Source organism: Solea senegalensis, linkage group LG2, assembly GCF_019176455.1.
Source record: "Solea senegalensis isolate Sse05_10M linkage group LG2, IFAPA_SoseM_1, whole genome shotgun sequence".
In the NCBI taxonomy this organism is placed as follows: Eukaryota; Metazoa; Chordata; class Actinopteri; order Pleuronectiformes; family Soleidae; genus Solea; species Solea senegalensis.
The window spans coordinates 8,380,845-8,402,343 of record NC_058022.1 but is presented as its reverse complement, the minus strand read 5'-3'; positions in this window follow the sequence as shown (position 1 = coordinate 8,402,343).

Here is a 21,499-nt window from a genome sequence, read left to right as displayed (position 1 = left end):
TGGGCATTGTCCTTTTAGCAGCAAGCAGCACAAGAATTGGAAGGAGATCATTTTAAATCATTTCATAGTGTGTGTTCATAACTTGTTCTGCAGTGAGGTGGAAAGTAATGAATTACATTAACTCTAATTGAGTAGATTTTTTGTGTACTTTTACTTTTTAAATAAAAAAAACTGCACAAATCTGTTACTGAGTAAAAAAAATCTGGAAAAACAGAAAAAAATCACGCCTCGGAAACTTTAGCAGTGAATGATGAGGACAGGTGAACTTGCACTAATTAAACCCATTTTGACTGATACATTATGTGTTGACATAATTTTATTTTGTCAGCACTTTAGTTTGTAAAGGTTTGCCTTTAATTAAAAACAATTAATGTGAGTGTCCCCTTGTCCGGTTTGCATGACACAAGAAAGAACCTTGTTAAAAAAGTAACTTTTTTACTTTTACTTAAGTAAAAACAGTTCAAAATAGTGGTACTTTTATTCTTACTCCTATGTCTCCATTACTCTTTCCACCTCTGCTCAGTGTGCCTGTCATTATGGTCTAGGTTTATGTTGTCTCGTGTGGGACTGTCACTCATAAGACACTGAATTCGGTGCTCTGTTGTCACTCAGGAAACCCTTCCTTATGATGCAGTTCACCATTTAGCCAGCAGGTGGCACTACAGATCCAACTATTCAGGATTGCCTACATCTGTGCTCTGCTCCTGCAACTCCAGCAGAGGGCACACTCACCTCACCTTAATAAGTTAAAAGTGAGAACATGAAGTTTTATTAAAACCAAAACCAAAACCCAGCATGTCCGGTGTGACGGAAATAACTAATTTGAAGTCATTTGACTGCTGTACTTTGTGTTATGTACCTAACGCAGCAGGATTACACAGAGACATTTGCACAGTAACACCGTTTCCTGCTGTGGCTGCACACAAACTCATTTCAAACCACCACGGCGTTGTCTCCAGCTATCAGGCAAATGTATTCTGGCTGCTCATTTACCTCATTAGCTTTAATAGGTCAGTAATTGAAATTCATCAGAAATTCCTGTCAGTGCACTCCCCCTGGTGTCAGTAGACTTTCAGCACCTGCTCAGGCTCCATTACCAGGGGTCCTCGCTGGGCCCTCCCATACCACACAATGACAGAGCATTAGTCACTGAGATAATCAACCTCAAGACGCCGTTTGCGGCGAATGCTCATCAAGAACTATTTACATCACATGCCAGTCGGTGGTTTATCAAAGAAGAAGTTCTCCGCGAGATAAATGGGATAAAATCCGAACAGATCGCCTCGTTTTCCGGGTGATTGATTACACATAGACGTGCTGGGTGTTGTTCCACTCTTAGAGGTTGCCTTTCTTTCTTCTCACCGGTGGCTTTCTTATTAGCTGAGAAGCCATGTATGCATCTCTGCACTGTCTGGTGAATATTTGCATTACCTTATGAATCGTATCAGCATCATATTGTGGCTGCAATATATAAAAAAAAACGATGCAGCTCAGATATTGAAGCTTTGTCAAGAAAAATGTGAATTACTTGTGAGGAACCTCGAGGTGAACGCTTTCTTCAGTCTCCGGCTGTGTATTCATTAGTTCATCTTTAATGAAATGAGGCAACAGCAGTGTGAATATTATTCATCTGACCATGTTTTTACATCATTTCTTTTCCTGATGTAGTGATTTATTTCCCTCAATGTGGTCCTTGTGTATAAATGAGGTTTAACGGTTTTTATTTTTATTTTTGATGGCAAATATCCTAGCAGCATGTCTATATTTAGTGCATTTTAATGCTCAGAATGAATGCAGATTAGATATCTGTCTTCTTAAATGCCAGTTCTGAAGTAAAGTCAATAAATAAGGTTTAATATGATATATCATATAGCATGTTGCACTAAAAACACTTACAAGAAACACCTCTTTACATTTGTTCACGCTTATTTTGCACCTCACACACACGAAAGGCAAACTAACATCTCTCTTTAAATAAATGTCCCTCGCTCATTCAAATGACCAGACAGCGCATGGATGGATTTAGGAGAGCAAGGAGGAATTACACCTAATCCGGGTCACTAAATCCACTTATTCTCTGGAAATTGACATTTTGGCCAACCTAGACTCTTCAGTCGTCTGCCAACTTTACTACAGCTTCTCTCCACTGGTCCACTCTGTGAGGAGAGCCAGTATCAGGACAAAGGTGTATTCTGTCAGCCTTCCCGTCAGTGTTTAGACCTCTATGAGTCGAGAGCAGGACATAAACTGGCCCTAAAATACATCACACACTCTTTAATGGGCAGAGGGCTGCAGCCAGGGCCTTGAAATATAGCTGTGATACTACAGTGCTGTAAATGGTCGGCCTCAGCAGCATATTTCATTCAGGAGAATTAGTCCTGTTTAGCACGGCTGCTGTTATATAGCAGCTGTCCTCCATTGTCCGGCAGAATATTGGCCATTTGATTGATAGTTGAGGATTTGTTGTCCATTTTATAATTTCTGTCTAACGTCAATTAAACCAGCACAAAACAAGACAGAGAGCAGAAACTCCAGTTTCAGATGTTGGTCTTTTTCTCAGTGAAATGATGCGCAGGCTGAAGTCAATCCAGCGTGATGAACCACAAATTGTAATGCTCTAATCAAGGCTACCTTTGTCTGTCTCATTAATCTAGTGATAGTAATCTAGTTGGAGCCTCTATATTCTAATTATCAAAGTTGCCCCTGCAGGTAAACTCTGGTCTCTTATTTATTTATTTCCCCTCCAAAAAACGCCATGAACTGACCTCCTTTATTGCTTACAGAATCTTAATCAATTACACATAACACATATTCACTAAATGATGTATTATGCGTTATAGGCCTGTAGTTTCTGTGCAGCAACAGTGAAACTTCTCCCGTCAAGAGGAAAAGTTGAAGTGGAGAAAATAAGACTTCACAGGAATGTTGTATGTGCCTGACAAATGGTGATAACAATTTTGAGAAACAACTTTAACTCTAAGCCATGCTCTTTCAAGCCCATATTTCCTTATTTGATTAAAATAAGTCACTTGCTTGGTTTTTCTCTTTGTCAACCCGGAGAATTCCTGAGGGTGAAATCCTCCTTAATTACACTCAGTGACGTTAACCCTCACTCAACAGCCCGGTTCCCCCTTATGCAGCAGCCAGTGTTTGGGGGTTTGCTCTTGCTCTTAACACACACACACACACACACACACATACACGCATGCACAAATAAAAAATAAATAGCTTATGCCGTATAAGGGAACATTGACATTTCCCATTATTATATGCTGAGACTCTGCACTGATGTGACTCAGTCTGCCTTGAAGAGTTGTTCACTCTACAATAATTTAACTACCGTCGGATTCAATGGAAAATAAAGTTGATGTTTATAGGTGTTGATGCAAAAGATAAAAAAAAAAAACAACAATACAAAACCTGCATCATTACCTCAAATGGAGGCTATTGAATATTGCCACACTGCCTAAAAGTTTACCAGTAGACTTTGAGAACATTAATCTGTTGAACCATGCAGATGATAATCTTTTTTTTTATTATTTATTATTGTTATTTATTTTATTTTTTTTATTGCTCCTGTTTTAGGGAGGATTATGCTTTTGTGAACAGATGCAGAGACTTGCCTTCTAACTGATCGTGACAGGGCAATCCTGCTCAGGGTTGGTACCAGTGTCTCGGGGATATTTGTACTTAATCCCTGTCTTGAGAAAAAAGAGAATACCCTTACATTTCCGTGTATATCGGCCGTGGCTTTGTTATTCTTCAGCGCATTAATCAACTTCCTATGTCTTATGGTTTTATTAAATGCAGTTACTGGCTCATATCAATTCATTGTCTCTTAAATATCCTCTCTCCCATGGGTATGGGCTTGATTGTGCAAAGGAAATGAATTTGCCAGGTTTTTGGAGCTCTATTTAAAGTCAGGGTCCCCAGAGTGACCCTTCCACTTTAATAACTCCTGACCTGGATCATCACGTTGTATTTTCTCCCAGGAGTCACACTGAGGCTAGCTCACTTACTTTAAAGGTGCAATGTGAGGTGTTTCCTTTCATCTCTAACTCGTGATTCATATGCAAAATCTCAGTGGATGTCTGGATCACGAGTGGTAATATTCGCGTTTATTTTCTGAGGATTGTTCAACAGAATCACCGATTAAAATCCTGCGTGGTTAGTCGCAGATGTGCTAAGGTTTTAGGTTGAGGTGAGGTTGGGTTTCCCGCTGCATCTGAAACGTGTTAAAGAATTATCGTGATGGATTCACAGATGTCACTCCACACCTTGTTACATCTGTCACAGCTTTGCTCAGATATTTGTGTGTGTGCAGCATTTTATTTCCCCCCTCAGTTCTCACAAGGTTCGATTCCACCAGAAAGTCAATATAGGTATTGATGGACGTCAGATAAAACCATTACGGCAACGAGCTGTAATTTTTCAGCCGAATTGATTTCATTTTAAATGATCCATGTACGTCCAGTGGAGCACGCCACCGCTGTGAATGTCTTTTACCTTGACTCCATGCAACAGAGACATTATTCATCACTAGGAGAATGTCCCCTCTTCACACCCCAATAAAAAGCAGAGTAATGAAGCTTCTGTGGGTGCTGTCATTTCAACACTGCTTTATAAAGGATGACACAATTATATTTTACCAGCTCACCAAAAAATGCTGACAAGCCCCGGTTCAATAAAACGCAATCTGTAGCGAGAGGAGTATGCTGGTTTCTTTGCTCTGGAGTCATAGCTCATGAACTACTAGGTGTCGTTGCCTTGGGATGTTTCTTGCAGAACGTTTTCTCCTGACAATTAAGCCGGGGAAAAAAGTCGCCGTGTTGACATTAGGAATAAAGAGTGATATATCCGTTTTGTTCTAGAGGAGAGCAGTTTTGTCACTGTACCTCATATTTCTGTGCAATATATTCCTCGTTGCCGGGAAATAGCTTCACAGGTCTGTTCACAGGGAAAATATCAACTCCACCCCTCCTTACAGAAATGCATAAACAGGCATGACATTTGCCTCTGAGCAAATAGAGGCTAATGCTGCATTACTGTCAATCAGTCAACTTGGTAAATGTTTGTCTAAAGTATGATGGATGAAGTTTGAGCAACATTAAAAGGAAAGCGCTTCCCTAAACCTGAAATCTTGCATATTCAGAGACAGCCGGTGATGCTCCAGACAGCCGACGCCCTGCTGCTTGACGCTTAGCAGCAGCAGGATGTGGCTGCCTCTTTGCGGACGGCATGTTTTTTTTTTTTCCTTGGAGAGACACATCTGGCCTTGGATAATCTCTCACTCTTCTGCTGTGTAATACATGCAAAGCTCTGCTCCATGTAATTCCCCCAACTGCTCTTTCTATTTTTTATTTTTTTTTAAACATGACAACAGTATGAAGTATACTGCATGCTTTTTTTTTTAACCCACTTACTGTTGGTGTTTGTCCACACAAAGTTTTTTTCCATATAAATGTGAAAAATAATTATGAAACTACGAGTACGGCATCAAAGCGGGCTTTTATTTCTGCAGATTATACATTTCCTGATGCTTATAAAGCCGAGGCAAATCAAAAACAAACGTACCCCAGGGAGCAAATACAATAGGGAAAATAATGGCAGCTCAGTATGTGTTAGTATTGTATTACTGTATGAAATCAGTCATTAGCATTGTTGATCACATGCAGCTCACACATAAAAAGCCATAATTATGCTTTGTCAAAGGAAAAATAATAAAAAAAAAAAACTCATGCAGCGTTAATGGTAATGAAATGAGCGGTGCATATCCAGATGCCTCAAGCCGTAACGTGATATTATGTACTAGCCGTGTCCCACTTGTTTATTTATTAACAGAGGGATTGTCTGCTTCACTTGCTATCACTGAGGCTTGACAGCTACAGAGTCCAGGTGATGCATGAGCCAATATGTGGACTGGAGAGGGGCTCAACATCGCACATCAATATGAAAATCAGTTTCTGGCAGAAATAGCCTGCGGCACTACATCCAGCCTCAAAAAGTGACTAATCTTAGGGTCATAAACCCTGCACAAGACGCCTTGGGTCTTTTTTAGTGGGACAGAATTCAGAAATATCATCATTTTCCATTCCACAAGCCAAGGACCGTGCTCCTTGTATTAGCAGATTTCCTTTTAATAGTGTGTGAAATAGAAGGGTTGCCATAACTAAGCAAGGAGCAAATAAAAGAGAGAGTGAGGGAGATTGTGAAAGGTGACCTTAGTCTCTGGAGCGGCAGATTAAAAACTTCAAATGCTCTGCCAGAGGCTCTCTCAAGAAACAAAGAGACCACAGGCACGATGTTACAGTAGATGGAAGTGGCTGCCAAATATCATCTTCTTACAGAGAGGGATTATTAATTTCACAAGGCAATGGCGGTGCCATTGGTGAGCATATGAGGTGTAATCCTCATCTGTACATATTCCTGTTCATTTTCTGACTTGGTAGCAGTTAAAATAACCAAACCAAAGTTAATGCTACAGCAAAATAGTTTCAGCCAATAATGTCAGCCAGCAAAACTCATAACAATGTTTCAGTGGAGCAAATGTGAATTCCATGCTTAATGTTACATAATAAGCACATGACACGAAATAAAATGTTTTAACAGGATTATTGTATTTTAAACATGTCAAGATGATTTATTTTTTTATCATATACTTGTAACAATGCAACATCATTACCAGTAATGTAATTTGACATTTGTAAGGATCATTGTCCCAAAGCAGCATAACATTTAAATGACTCTACATAGCACATTAAAGGTGACCAGGCAGCTATTCTCCAGCTCCTTCAGTGGCCTGATAATAACACAGTTCACTTAATTACATGCTCAGCTTTCCAGAGAAATAAAAAAAGGAGCGAGAGAATGATTTTTCTCATGAGGAAAGTGAAACAATGGCCCTCCAAATCCTTGAATGGATTTCTATCTCAAAGAGACAGTTTGAACTGTAAGTATCGCCGGGTGCTTTAATTACTGTTCAATGACTTCACTCTGAGTCCTTGGCCTAGTTTAGATTCCTTATCAAAAAACCAGCCATGTGCTGAGAAAAGATTACTTTTTAAACTTTGGGATGAAGCGAGGGCAGGCGGGACAACAAGCTGATGTTGTTGTTGCACAAATACATGGAAGGGGACACAGCCTGGAGCTATTTGGAAAGCAATAGCCCATTCCAAGAAGTGGCATCAGGCTGGCATCCACACAGCTCTTAAATTCTTTTGCTCGGGCCAGATGGCTATGGAATTACACATTTTTTAATCTAAAGCATGAACCTCTCTGGGCTTGGGGAAATCTTCTTGGGATAGCCACATTGGATTTATTTGCCCCTGGGGTCCACATTTGATGGTAAATGTGACGCTTGATACAGAATGCCCTGAGTCCACTTGGTTTAGTTTGAGAGATAAGTCAAACCTACTTTCTCAACTTTCTCAACATGCCTTAAATGAAGCCTGTCTGTCTTGTTTGTTTTAAAAAATTAATTCTTCTTCTACTTCACCTACCGTTGACCTCCTCGTCATTCCCTGCACCCACCTAAAAGCCAAAGGTGACGTCACTGTTCTCTCTTTTTACAAACTAGCCGTCCTGGTTTAAACAATCTAAACAGCTTATTCTAAATTGTCTAACAGGATTTGTGTAGATGGTTGCATTTTATTGGTTGTGCGTTTTATTGTAAGTTTTAGGGAAACACTGCTTTTATTACTTTACCAGATAACGTGGCGCAGAGGGGAAACAACTTTTATCTTGTCTTACGTGGTACAGAAAGCAAAGGAAAAGAAATAAATTAATGACACATCAAGCAGAGGCTTCATACAGCTAAAGAATATTCATTTGCAATTCGTTTTTGTGTAATTAAACAGATGAATAATACACAATCTGATCTTACATGGAGGCTTTTAGATGTTTCACTGCTGAAAAAGCTGGGTTCAGTTTTTTGGCCACATCCCCAAATGTCCACGACTAACAAACTGATGGTCACCAGTAGTTGGCTCGGAGTTGGCACCGTATAGTGTTTTCCCTCACACAGTGGGCACTGCAGCACCTGTGTTGATCAGATGTGTGCAGCTGCTGTGATTGGTGCTATCGGTGATAGAAACACTGGCACAGTGTTGGGTGTTACAACCTTGCACAACACAGACAGTTTAGATTTATGACATCTAGCTTCCTCAATACGGCAAATCAATACAGCATTATTTATTTTGCAGGGAAGAAGCCGAGATGACATTTTGCAGTGGGCACATACAGTGAGTTCATGCACACGTGCCTCTGACCTACAGTGGCTGACACACACACACAGAAGAATAATTAAAGGGACAGGATTTGTCATTTTTGTAAACACACAGGAATAAAAGAAAAGTCAGTCAGATGTTTGGCAGTGTTTCCACTCTGTGAGTGCAACATAAAGCAATGCACTTAAAGGTTAATTAGAAAAATTATCTGTTGAGCTGGAAACAAATGATACCGCGCGAGTCCCCCTGCTGGCAGACGAGTTAATCTATGGCAGGTCTCCTCACTGGTCCACCTGCGATCCGTCTCCGTCACTCTGCTGACAGTCCCTGCAGGCCGCTGAGAGGATATGCTCCATCGCACCGCTGTGACGAGCCTGCTAATGAATACAGAGGAGCCCGGGACATCCAGACGCCCACGGAATGGCTGGGAAGACTCCTCTGGCTGCTCAGATCATTCTCTGGCTGGATGTCGGCTCAAATGAAGTGGAACCAGGCTACTAGACTAAAAATGGTGAGTGGAATGCAACTCAGGCTGAATAGTGATTGCACTGGCGTTTGAGATTCACGGAATCCCGATACAACCCCTAAGGGTGAGAAGACAGGCTGTAGTTTTACGGGAGAGGTGATAGACAGGGCATGAAGAGAGGAAGGGGATGAAGAAACGGGTAAAGGAGCAACTTCCAGAGGATTGAACCATATTAATGTCTGATTCGGTACCGCTTTACATTACACTACAGTAATAAAATGGAAATAGTATCATATAAACAGTATATAGAGCAAGCATTATCATACCATCTTATGTCTAATGTTATAGTGATAATGTGACAATGTATGGTAATAAGGAGACAATAGTAATATCATGATATTCAGGTAACTTCACAGGTTTGGCAATTGTATAATGTTTATTCTCCTTTATGTCCAACACACTTTTCCGTAATTGCTACTGAGCTATTACTTTGTGATTACTACAGAAATAAGATGGTATTACTATTGCTATTAATACTAATTATTACTATATTGTTACTGTACTGTAAAATTACTTTAATGCCAATCCAAACAAACACTTTTTTTAGGGTACAAATGGATTCAGATACTGGCAAGGACATAAAAAAGAGATTCCAAAACTACATTTATCACTTATGCATTTATTAAGTGGTGAAGTTGATAAGGGACTTTGCCAACTATCAGCACCATGGAAGACAGTAATTCCCTCCGAGAGTGTTTGATCATGAGTTTAGCCAAGACATGGGGTTTAAAAAGATTCCCTCTTGATTGTAAACATAGCTGTTTGTGTCACAGCTTAATTCATTGTCCCGGGTGACATTCACAGCAAGTCATTAGAGGCGATGTGGCTTTGTCTCCTTCCATTGCAGAATAAGTGCCGGCAGCATTCAAACATGACCTGACCTACTGTGCGATCAACAAAGAGCAGGGCGAGCGAAAGGCGCAGGAAGCTTATAAATCAGCACAACATCACTGAGTCATCACGTACTTAACAGCGTCCTCTCAAAAGTGACTTGTAAAAACGTAAATTGCAAACTTGGCTGAACTGGAGAAGGAGAACCTAGTTCAGCAACATATTGTTGGTTCGGAACACAGAGATATTCTTTCCCTTGCTAATGACCTCCTTTTATAATTCAAATGCAGTTATAACATGTTTTTTTCTGGTCGTATTGACACCTGGTGACTCTATATTCAACTTTAACATCTTTTCCTCTTTTGTAAAGGGAACCGAATATGTCAACAATCAAAGTCGGCGTACTCATTTCAACTGCTGTAGCTGGACAGTAGATCTGACTTCATGGGGATGAGGCCTTATGTTGACACACACAGTCAGAGCAGTGATTGACAGCCGACCACAGGGAGCCTCTACCTGCAGGCACTTGAGGTACACAGCTGCCTGTCACAGTGAAGCCACACACACTCATGACCAATATCTGCTTTTTAAATATCTGTGTAAGTCCAGTGGACTTTCTTTGTTATTTTGTGTGTATTTGATTGTGGAACCAAAGGAACTATCCTAATAAAAAATTTGAGACGAAAGACAGTTTGAAAGGTGTAAATAAGGACTCACACATGGACAATTCTATAAATCTATCACTACAAGCAGAATCAAGTCAATGACAATTTGAGTAGCACATGACAACCTTTATCGTTGGATCCTTTAAGAATTCCAGGACAATTACAAGTTAATGTACATCAAATTAAAGTCAATTACGAACCAGATATCACTCACTCAGTAACCCGGTGCTTTGATATCATTCAAATGTGCAATTACAATTGCTGTCTTCTTACTATTTCCTCTGCTTCCATCTAGGCATCGCTTTTGCATCACCGGCCCGTAGAATAAACCGTTACTTCAAGTCTTTTTATTCCCATTGAAATTTGCTTACTCAACTCGTCTATGCCATAAGGATATTGCACTTTTAATTTTGATTAAATGTCTATACCCATTGTCTTCTTTTAGATTTTAAATTTTTGTCAGCATAATTGAATGTTTTGTATGCAATAATTTGACCAACAGGGATAAATAAAGGATTGTATTGTGTTGTGTTGTGTATCATTATTGTTATTGTTGTTAATGCTGTAACATATTCACATTAAACATTACAACCTGTACTAACAAAAGCTTTAAATGTTAAGACAACAATATATGCACTCACTGCAAAATCAGATCACTTTTAAAACACCACTCCATACATTTAAAGATATAATATAATCCATAGAAGCCTGGATTTCTATTCAGGGTAACAGTTTTATTTTGGTCACCTTAAATGACGTCATCCGTTTTATTGATGAGCAAGGACAGAAATATGTATATCATAGTTAACCAGTGTGTGCTGTCCTTTGTTTTTTTTCATTTTATTGCGTATATTTCTCACTAATGGATCACGACTACCCTTCGCTGATCACGGAGTATCCTGCCACTGAAGCTCTCCCTACACCGCACAAATGCACAGGGGAACCCGACAAGACAACAATTCCCATAACCCCACGCTGTTTCATGATGTCATCAAACTAGGGCTTTTGTTATTGTTTTGTCTGCGTGACCCCGAGCAGCAGACATCACATACTGTGTGTTTCATACAGATTTAAAGCTGCTGCTGTCAGACGTTCTTAACTCTCAGCTGCAGTAGCAATTCTACGACACGTTTTTAACGGTACATACACAAAGCACATGTGTCACATCAGCAGGGTTGGAGTTGCAAACTGTCCCCAGATGACCACAATCATTGCCCTGTGAGTGATGGCAACCAGTTCATTTAGTTTCTACACTGAGTGTGATAAGGCTCATTCGCTGTGATCCTCAAATGACATTATATTATGAGGAAGACGGTCATGTCTTGGGTGTGACAGCGCGGGGGTGTGAAATCATGTTGCCTTTCATCAAAAGAGTTATGAGCAGTCAAGTTGGGCTCATAACAAATAGCGGGCTTTGCGCTTTTATCAGCAACGCCGTGACCCTCAACGCTGTGACCTCATCATTAATATGGGAAGGCCGGATGATAGATCAAAGCATGGTTCAGTGGAGCATCCCTGGGCCACGGCTAGCCTTGAATCGTTCATCACACCATCCCTGTGGGGACTTTATGAGAGACTGGGGAGAAAGGACGCTCTCGAAGCTGTCACATTTGTTTTACCGCTTTTGATAATGGCTCCTTTTTTAAAAGACGATACACGGCAGGGATTTCTCATTAACAAATGGCTGTGATTTTAGCACTGATGATATGTTCTAATGTTAATAAAGTTTAAAGACTCTAACAGAATACAATACAATAATTATCATCATTATTGTTATTGTTATAATATATCATTATATTATAATTATCCTCACTATTATTTGCTCAGTATTTGCTATTTATTTCTCTGTTTTTGTGCATCATAAATATGTTTTTTATTGTGACGTAGACATCATTTTATATCAAAACACACACTTTTACTTCTGTCTAATATCAGCATGAACAGCATTTTCTCTAGACCGGCCCCTTCTTGACCAGACTCGATGCTCATTGGCCCGCAGGTCATTTGAGTTTGACATCACAATCTTAATATTCATGTGTCACCACATCAAGTCCCAAAGGACTCTGGGATTGGGCTAGACTATATCAAGGCCTCCAGTACACACTGTATAACAGTATAATCCCATAATATAACTCAAGTGCAGTGTGAACAAGGCCTCACTGACAGATGTTACCTGTTAATGGGGAAGCAAGTGAGTGGTTAGGGGAACAATTTGAGCTTCAGCAGTAATTGAGCAAGAGTGACTAAATTTTATATAGCATGTCTATCAAACAGTGTTTTAAGATGTATGACTTTTCATTGATCCAGTCACACACACACACAGACATTCACACACTGACCTGATTCCAAAGACCGCATCATTTTTTTTTTGTTTTACTTTTGCAGTGATTTGGTTTTTACCTGGTCAAGGACATGACTCTAAGCCATGAATGAATGAAACATCTAGTGCCGGCATGAACAATGACTCATCCATCCATTCTTACACTTTTATGTGGAACCAGGAGCTAAATACCATTAAACTCTATGAGTTCCCTCACTTTTGTTGATATTGAAAAGGTTATGCTTAGCCCAAGGAGCAACTGAATTTAGCAATCATGTAGGAGATTTTGTGTGTAAGATTTAATATTTAATTTCTACTTTGAAAACGGAGAGAAAAACTATTTCCCTGCATGTTTTAATAGAAGATATTTTCAGAGATTATTTTGTGGCTTAAATGTTGACTTTTTTTGTCTGCATTATTGTGATATATAAAATATATATATATATATACGTACATATACGTATATATATATATGAACTCTGAAAATATTAAAATAAATGTATACCGAATGTTGTGCTTCCCATTTCTGCACATCTCCCTGACTCATTTGGTGTCTTTGTATGTTAAATATATACCGGTGTATGTTGTAATCTTCATGTTAAATACTGTATAAGGTGAAAGCATGTGTCCAAAGATGTACAACACAACCTTTAACCTATCAGTGTAAAACCCTTTTATCAGTACTTCACGTGAAACAATCCTGTGTTTTATATACAATATGTGTGACAGTAAAGAGACTGTGATCAGTTACAGCAAATGCTGTACGATTTATTATTATTATTATTATTGTTATTATTATGCGATTGTGTTCTATTTACACTCACATGCTTTACACTAACATAACGGGGCAATTATAATGTATTTCAAGAACCTGTATGCATGGCTATAAAATATCTGTTTGATCTACATTGTGTTTCATTCTGTCATCTTTACTCATAACACACTGATGGTCTCTGTAAGTTAAAGGGAATGTGAAGAATTCTTCTTCTGCCTGGTGAAATTTCAGACGAGCAGGAAATAGTGGCGGGCATATCCTGACAAATGTCAATGACAGTCAGGAGTGACTTTAAAGCAAGAGTGTTGACTTTGTAAGAGCAACACATTGCAAAGGATTTATGACAATGTGATTTAGTATTTACCACCCCAAGTTGTTTTATCGCAGTTTGTCACATCCTCTGTTTAGCCTTGGTAACTGCAGCTTCCACTGTGGGACTGTGGCACAAACAACACACATTTATGGGATGGCATTTTTAAAACTGCATCCATCAGTATTTTGAGAAACACAGATGTCTTCCATTGAATTTGAATCAAAATGTATGAAATATAGGATTTGTTATCAGAAGAATTTCTTATTTCTCTGAATCTTCCCTAGAAATTCTGATAAAATGCAGTGTCTCACAGTCTGCCTTGAAATAAGGTACGCGACGATGGCTACTACTGTATACACATAGAGTTATGGAAGATAAATGATGGCTCTCTCACACATGCATGTATGATTTAAATCTTTAATAACATCACCAATATGACATCAAATACCTAGGCTCAGAGACGGCACAGTCTATCTCTTTATCTTTGTTTCCAAGCTAATTGACTGTCTTGCGGATTTTATATGACTGGGATAGTTTATTTTTTTCCTAAACTACTTTTGAAATCTGCTATAAAAGTCACCCGACATTCATTGGCCTATATGACTTTGTGTTTTTGTTTGAATTCAGCCAGCCATGTACCGCTGGCTGCTTTTCACGTACGATAAGAGCGACAGTTTCTTTCAACACAGACAGACATAGCTCAACTCCTACAGGTAGCAGCTGACATGACTATTAGTCTTTCTTCTGCTACTTGCAGGTGTCAGACTCGCCAGTGCTCACCTGTCAGAGCTGCTCTGTGTGCTGTCTGAGGTGATTCATCTTCTTGCCAGCATCATTAACTTCCTTGTGAAAGGACTGGCAGAAGGAGACTCAAAGCAGAGCTTGAAAGAGTTTATGTGCCTTGTCAGGAGCTACTTTCCTCTCCTCTATAATCAGATTGAAACTTCTTTCTCTTCCATTACTTTTGTAATTGTAGTTGTTCTTCGGCCTCTTTGGGACGAAGACTATGGCTCGGAAAACTCTGCATGACAACTGGAAATGTGTGCTTTATTTAATATCTGTGGAATGTTTCATGAATGAATTAATCCCATTTGGAGGTCAATCAGTCAATAATAGAACAAATAATGCAATTATGATAACACAGTTAACTAATAAATGTGATCATATTATTAATGCAGATACATTTATCATCAGCAAAAGCAAACAAACGGACAATGGCATAAACACCCTAGGCACTGTTCTGTTTTTATGTATTTATTTATTTCTCCATTAAACTAATGGGTTTTTGTGTTTCACCATTAATTGCTTCATTTCTGCTGCAGATGTTTGTTTTTGGGTTTTTTTTGCCACAGCATATATTCACTGATTATTTGCTTTGTTTAGGCTCCTAAATGAAACACTTAATTAGTGAATGAAACATAAAGAGCTGTCAAATTAACCTCCTTTTCCAGTACATTACATTTCTCCATGAATGCAAAAATGAGTTCCTTCACTGGCACAATATCAGTATGTGGTCACACGTTGCACAGAAGAAGCTCTAAGAGCATCTGTAGAAATGATGTGATATAAAGCATATGCATTTTCTTATTAAACATTCAGGAATGTATGGGAGGTATTGAATTCAAATCTACTTTGCATTATGGTTGCAAATACAGAATTTGTGTTGCTGTTTTCTATTGTTCTTAGCGATTGTCTATACTCCAAAGTTGATGTTTTGGGTTGTTTTTTTATTCACAGCAAATGTGATGTATTAGGTCTATGAGATTGTTCTCCTCAGAGAGAAAATCAAACGTTTTCCAAATAAAAATACCTCTTTTTCAGGTGCTTGATAACAAGTTATTATCCAGTGTGGCAGCCTTTTCAGAGCGAGTGAAAAGTGGCACAGGATCTGTACCAGTGTGTTATTAAGCTGGAGTATGACTCTTAAGGACTGCTGTAAACTGTCCTTCAGCCTCAAACGTCTTCTATTGTGAGTGCTGTTTCAGATTCAGTTTGTCTCTGGTCATGTTTGGCTATTTAAAAAAGGAAATTAACTTTTTAAGCATGCAGTCTGTCTGCTGGGTATAAATTATATTGATTTTTTTGTGCACATAATTGTTTCATTTAATACATATTAGTTTGATCAACACTTGGTTTTAATGAAGTCATAGTTGAAGGTTCACCCTATGCAATATTGTATGGGTACAACAATGTGTTATGTTATGTGTCTATAGAGTGGAGGGTTAATACCCCCACATGATTCTTCCTTTTTGCTCAATAATGCAACCCATAGAGCATAAACAACCATTTGTTTAGGATCATTGTTTGCACCATATATATATATGGTGCAGGCAATCGAGCCAGCAAACCTGCTCCTTACATTTACTGTGTTCGTTAATAGGGTTATAGGAGCAGAGAGAGAGAGGGAGAGTGCTAATAGGAAAAGCACTGAATACAGGGGGAGTTACATCTCTTGTGTCTCCACTTGATTAGTTTAACAGCTCCTTTGATCTTTTGCTGTGATTGAAGTGTTTAAGTGGAACATGGGGGGCAACAGCAGAGCCATAGAGCAGGCGCCGAGTAATGTGCCACCAAATGCCTATGAGGCACAACATCTTAATGTCAGGGGGAAATTAAAACACTTTTCCATTACCGGGGCCCTTGAATCTTAATTCATGTGTCCACACACAATACAAAGTAGGTGACAAGGTCAGTAAATACTCATTGAATAAGATGTGAATGTTGACCTTTGAGAGCAGGTGGAATCGAGAATAATTTCGAAATCTATATGTGAGAAGGAGAGCTCACCTATTTGAGGTTTGAGAGCGGGAGCCTTTTGATTGAGGAGCGGTCTCTATTGATTACAGTCACACAACTTTGCACGGACGTCCGCATCTACAGAGCCGTGAGTCCTGCACGGTGCTTTGTAATCCTTAAAACGGAGCAAAGTCTGCAAAGAGACAATGGGATTTACTGTTGTGATGCATGTTGTTGTCTAGGGTTGTGGTTTCTGACCCTTTTTTGTGTCTCCTGAACAGCCACAAATGTCACAAGTGGCGTATCACCTGTAGTGAACAGCAGAGCCGGCTCTACCTAATTTTGTGCCCTAGGCGAGATTGCTCTCCGGTGCCCCCCCCCCACACACACACACGAATTACACCAGCCAAATGAACAATCACACATGTTAAATTTGACAACAGCAAACAGCAAAAAATCACAACTTTCAAGTATTGAATTACAGCAACCACAAGAACAATCACAACAGTTTCATTTGAACAACAACAACAAACTTTCAGGTAACTCTTTCCAGCGTGTCTTTCACTTCAACTAAAATTGTAGAGAACACACAAATGAGGGCGACTGGGAATAGAAAATCATTTTTATTTTCATTGTTTTAATATTTAATTGTTTTTTGCTGGAGGGGCGCCCCTCCAGCAGATGGCGCTCTAGGCAACCGCCTATATCGCCTATGCCAAGAGCCGGCCCTGGTGAACAGAATAGTATTAGTTTTTCTTTTGTGTGAATACAGCAAAGAAATCATCAAAGGTTACATCTAAGCCTGTAAGATATCACAACACAACCTGCCACTCCAGCTCATGCCCATTACATCACTTTTTTTCTGATAACCAGCAGCCCTGGAATCCTGAGAACCTGACACCCTCTGGAGCCTCAAGAGCCATAAACTTGAGGTATCTTTGAGACACACTTCACAACACAAACAATTTGGTACCTGTAATTTTATGTCAATACCGCGAGACACAAGACAGATGTTGTTATTACTTTGTCATTTCAGCATTTCACACCAGTTGGAGAACCTTAGTGATCCTGTTGCCACCAGAATGTCAACTAATGACCGGACAGTTGGGAAAAGAGGAGCAAATTTGTTACCGCTGACAGGAAGCAGTGATGGATACAAGAGGTGAACATCTACTAAACAACAGCTGGCAAACAATCTTGAAAGCAGAGTGACTCTTTTGTTACGGTTGGTATAAAATTATACCTTATGCAAGATAAGATCTTAAAAGAAAAAGAGTCTATTTGAAAGCATCAAATAAATCCAGTACATGACTGAACATACATTAATGAAACAACCACTGACAAGTTTCCCTTAATGGTGTTATTATGTTGGGTTATGTGGCTTTCAACATTGGTATGGTAAATTATTTAGAGCTTGTCGAATAAAGTATAAATATTGCTAAGGTCAGTAACGGTGTAGTCATTGTAAAGTGTGAAACTAAATCCAGTCTAGAAAGTGACACACGGTCTTGATTTTCAATTTTTTTTTTTAAATAATCCGAGCTCTTTCCTTCACACCTCCCTCCAAAGCCGTGCCATCAAAACACACGCCTGCATGCTGTGCAAGTGAGAGTCTTGGACAGAGGAGCACAGTGTGTAGGTGCAGTAAAAGATTGACTGATTGCAGGACAAATAAAATGATGGGATGCGTTTCTTTTCACAGCTTCAACAGATGACAGATCTTTCTCTTTTTCTTTTTAGAGGTTATTGCTACTGAAATGTAAAAAGAATATAAAAAAAAGATTTTTCCGGAATCTAACACTACCCTGTCTTTAATGGGCTTTGCTTTTCTGAGGTTGACTAAGTACTTTTGCAATAAAGCTAAAGCCATATATGACGACTTTTTTCATTCAGAGCAACAGAAAAATGAGTTCTTGAAAGATGTTTTTTTTTCTTTTGTTCATTTCAATCATAACATCACTGTTTTAATACGAATAAGCCATTTCACTGACTGTCATAGTGAATAATAGACCTGGGACTCATGTAAGGTTAGTGTAATTTCCACTGTAGTTTTAAATTGCCTCAATCATACTCCCCTGGCATAATAAATGAAAACAATGTAGTGTTAACATTTTTATGTCACTTAGATCCCACGTTGTTTGAAACACAAGGGCGTCAAGATGACTTTCTACAATATGCTGCTTGTTGCCGTGCTTGCTGCGTGCATTAGCACAAACTTAAATCAGGGGAGATTATCGACACATTCTTGTTACAACTCCAATCACTCCAATTACATTTGCTCCAAAGTGACTTTTCCCAGTCATCCGGCCAGGGATTTCTTTAGCCATCAATTAGAGACGTCACTTCTAATCTGAGTCTGCTTCCCAGACACTGGTCATTTCCCATTAGAGTCATTTTCCCCAGGATCCCGTGGAGCGATAGACATCTGCTCGGCTCAATAGAGGAGATGTGGAGGAGACCATAATTAAAGAGGTGGCATTTACTCTCAGTCAGGCTCTCTCAGAGATCTGAATCTGCAATTACCTTCCAGAAAATAGCTTTGTCAGGACAGGACCCACGTTAATAATGGCCCCCATCTCTGGGGCAGGGTACAGAATGCAATCATTTCCACTGAAGCTGCACTTTGATTGTTTATCGCTTTACCCAGGGTTATCAGCCACTCTACTGTAGCAAATGTACACAGAAGGAAATAATCCTGTGGGCCACTAGCGGGGCTATTCAAGTATTTTGCTGAGCAGTGATTGTGCTCATAAAGGTTAACTTTTTTAGCACCACGCTCATAAAGGTTGTAATATTATGGCAACGATTCGCAGACCAGCTCTCGTCGAAAAAGAGAGTGATACAAGTATAAGGCTTGTATCTATATGCTGGTATCGCTTCCTCTTTATCGTTCTCTCTCTCTCTCTCTCTCGCTATATCTCTCACATTTTCTGTCTCATTTGCACATACTGCAAGTGCACAGACTCCCCTAAGCCTGTACCAACCCGTGCCTGACTTTCCAGATACTTTATCAAGTGCATAAGGACCATTTGCACAGAAGGCAATTAAAAGCTTTAGTGGTTCCTGCAGGCAGAGGGGTAGTTTGAGAGCCCCAGTCGACACATGAGCCAGCACCTTATTGGAGAGGGCTGGCTTTGTGCAACAAAATGGCTTCAGTAATTTATACCAAATAGACTGCAGGTAGGGTATGAGAGCCAAGAGGAACGCATCTGCATTAATCAATATGAAATTATCCTGGACGTAATTTGTGGAGGGCAGCCATGCACCTGCCCAGAAATGTGATTGGGGGAAACCTGCACATAAACAAGTGACTAAAGGCTGCTGGAAATCTGTTCGCTAGAACAAAAGCCATTCGAAATCATATCCAATTATCTGTCAACTTTGATGAAAACAGGCAACTGACAGATGATGAATGCTGAAAACAGTGAGTTATTAAACACACATGGGGCCTCCTGGCAGTAAGTTGTTGAGATTTTGAAAACAATAGAAGTCTTTTTTTTTTTAGTGTCGTTAATCTGACTTTTAGATGCAAATGCAAATTTACTGGGGACTGATTCTCAAAGGTTGTAAGGAAATAAATCTAGTAGCAAGGTAAATTCTGGTCCCAGAGATAACCGTGTCCTTAAGATGACCATATGCAAAGGCAGAGATAGTCAGGATGTCCAGGGGATTATCGTGTTTGCATATCTTCCAATGAATCCACTTCATGATTTAGAATCAGACAAGTGTTTTCCCAGCTGTTTTCCTTTCTTTCTTTGTCCTAAATATACTTCCTCCTTCTAATTATACGCCCCTCCACCTCAGGCTCCCAATGTCATTAGTGCCAGTAAATAGAGGAGAGGCATTCTGGACATGGTCTAGCCATTCTTTGGCAGCTGGTGACCTTCCTGGTCTGTGTGCTCCATGACTCTTTCCAGCCTCCTTTTTCAGTTTTCAGACAGCCGGGCTCCCTTTATCACTCCCCGGGATCAGCAATTGCTCACAACAGTCTCAGTAATGCATCCATACTGAGTATCTCTTCAGCATACACAACTATGTGCTTTGCAAATACAATACATGAGGCGCGAATACAAGAGAGGAAAAGGGGTGGGGGGAGTTTAGAGTATTTCAAGTACCATTCTGCAGATGACGATGATACACTTTCAGTGTTACTTTTACCATCACATGAGAGTTATTAGCTGTAAATTACAAAAGAGAAAAAATTTGTCCTCATAAGGTGTTATACACGATGAGGACAGTCAAGAGGGAAATATTATGAATGCTTGAAGAACTATCCCGTTCTCAAAAATTAAATTCTCTAACAAAATTGGGAGCTTCCCATGTTTTAGTCATGAGACTATAACCTTGAGACCATAAAAAAAGAGCCACATTTACATACAGTAAAAGCACAGGTTGCGTTACATTTTATGATAGACTTTCTCTATGGCCAAGGAGAGGTTTGCCAATTATGTGTGATATATAGTGAAAAACATTTGGAGACCTTCCTGTGATACATAGTTCATAAGCATAATACCACCGGCTTAATTGGTTGAATTCCTCTCTTGGCACACAAGAAACTGAACCCCGAGGCATAGATAAAAGACTTCTAAACTCTCTTTTGTGAAGTGAGAAGATGAAAGGGCAGAGAAGACAGGAGCTTGTCAAGAAGAAGCCAGTCCCAGCAGCGAGTTAGTGTGCAGGTGTAGCAGACCAGAAGAACACCGGGTTATCACGAGCTCCCCGCTTGCGAAATGAGATGCCTCATCATCAAGTCATGATGTCTTATTCCCCCTTCAACTCTTACATCCAGTCATCCACGACAGATGTCTCCGTGTTTGCTAATATGAGACGCTGAATGTTGTCTGCTGAGATTTCAGGAACTTGATAAATATCTTTTTACTTGACTGAACAATGACGCTCTAAATCAAACATCCCATTGTATTGGCTGTGCTCAGATGAAACATGCCTCTTCAACAATGTACAACTACTTCCTATTTACATCTCAACAAAATAAGGTAGTACTGGCCGAACAGCACTTTATTCATAGTGCTTTAATACAGTTTAATACAGTTACCATATATGGCAACATTTTATACAGACATGGTAAAGGTGTATTATGACTCAAATAT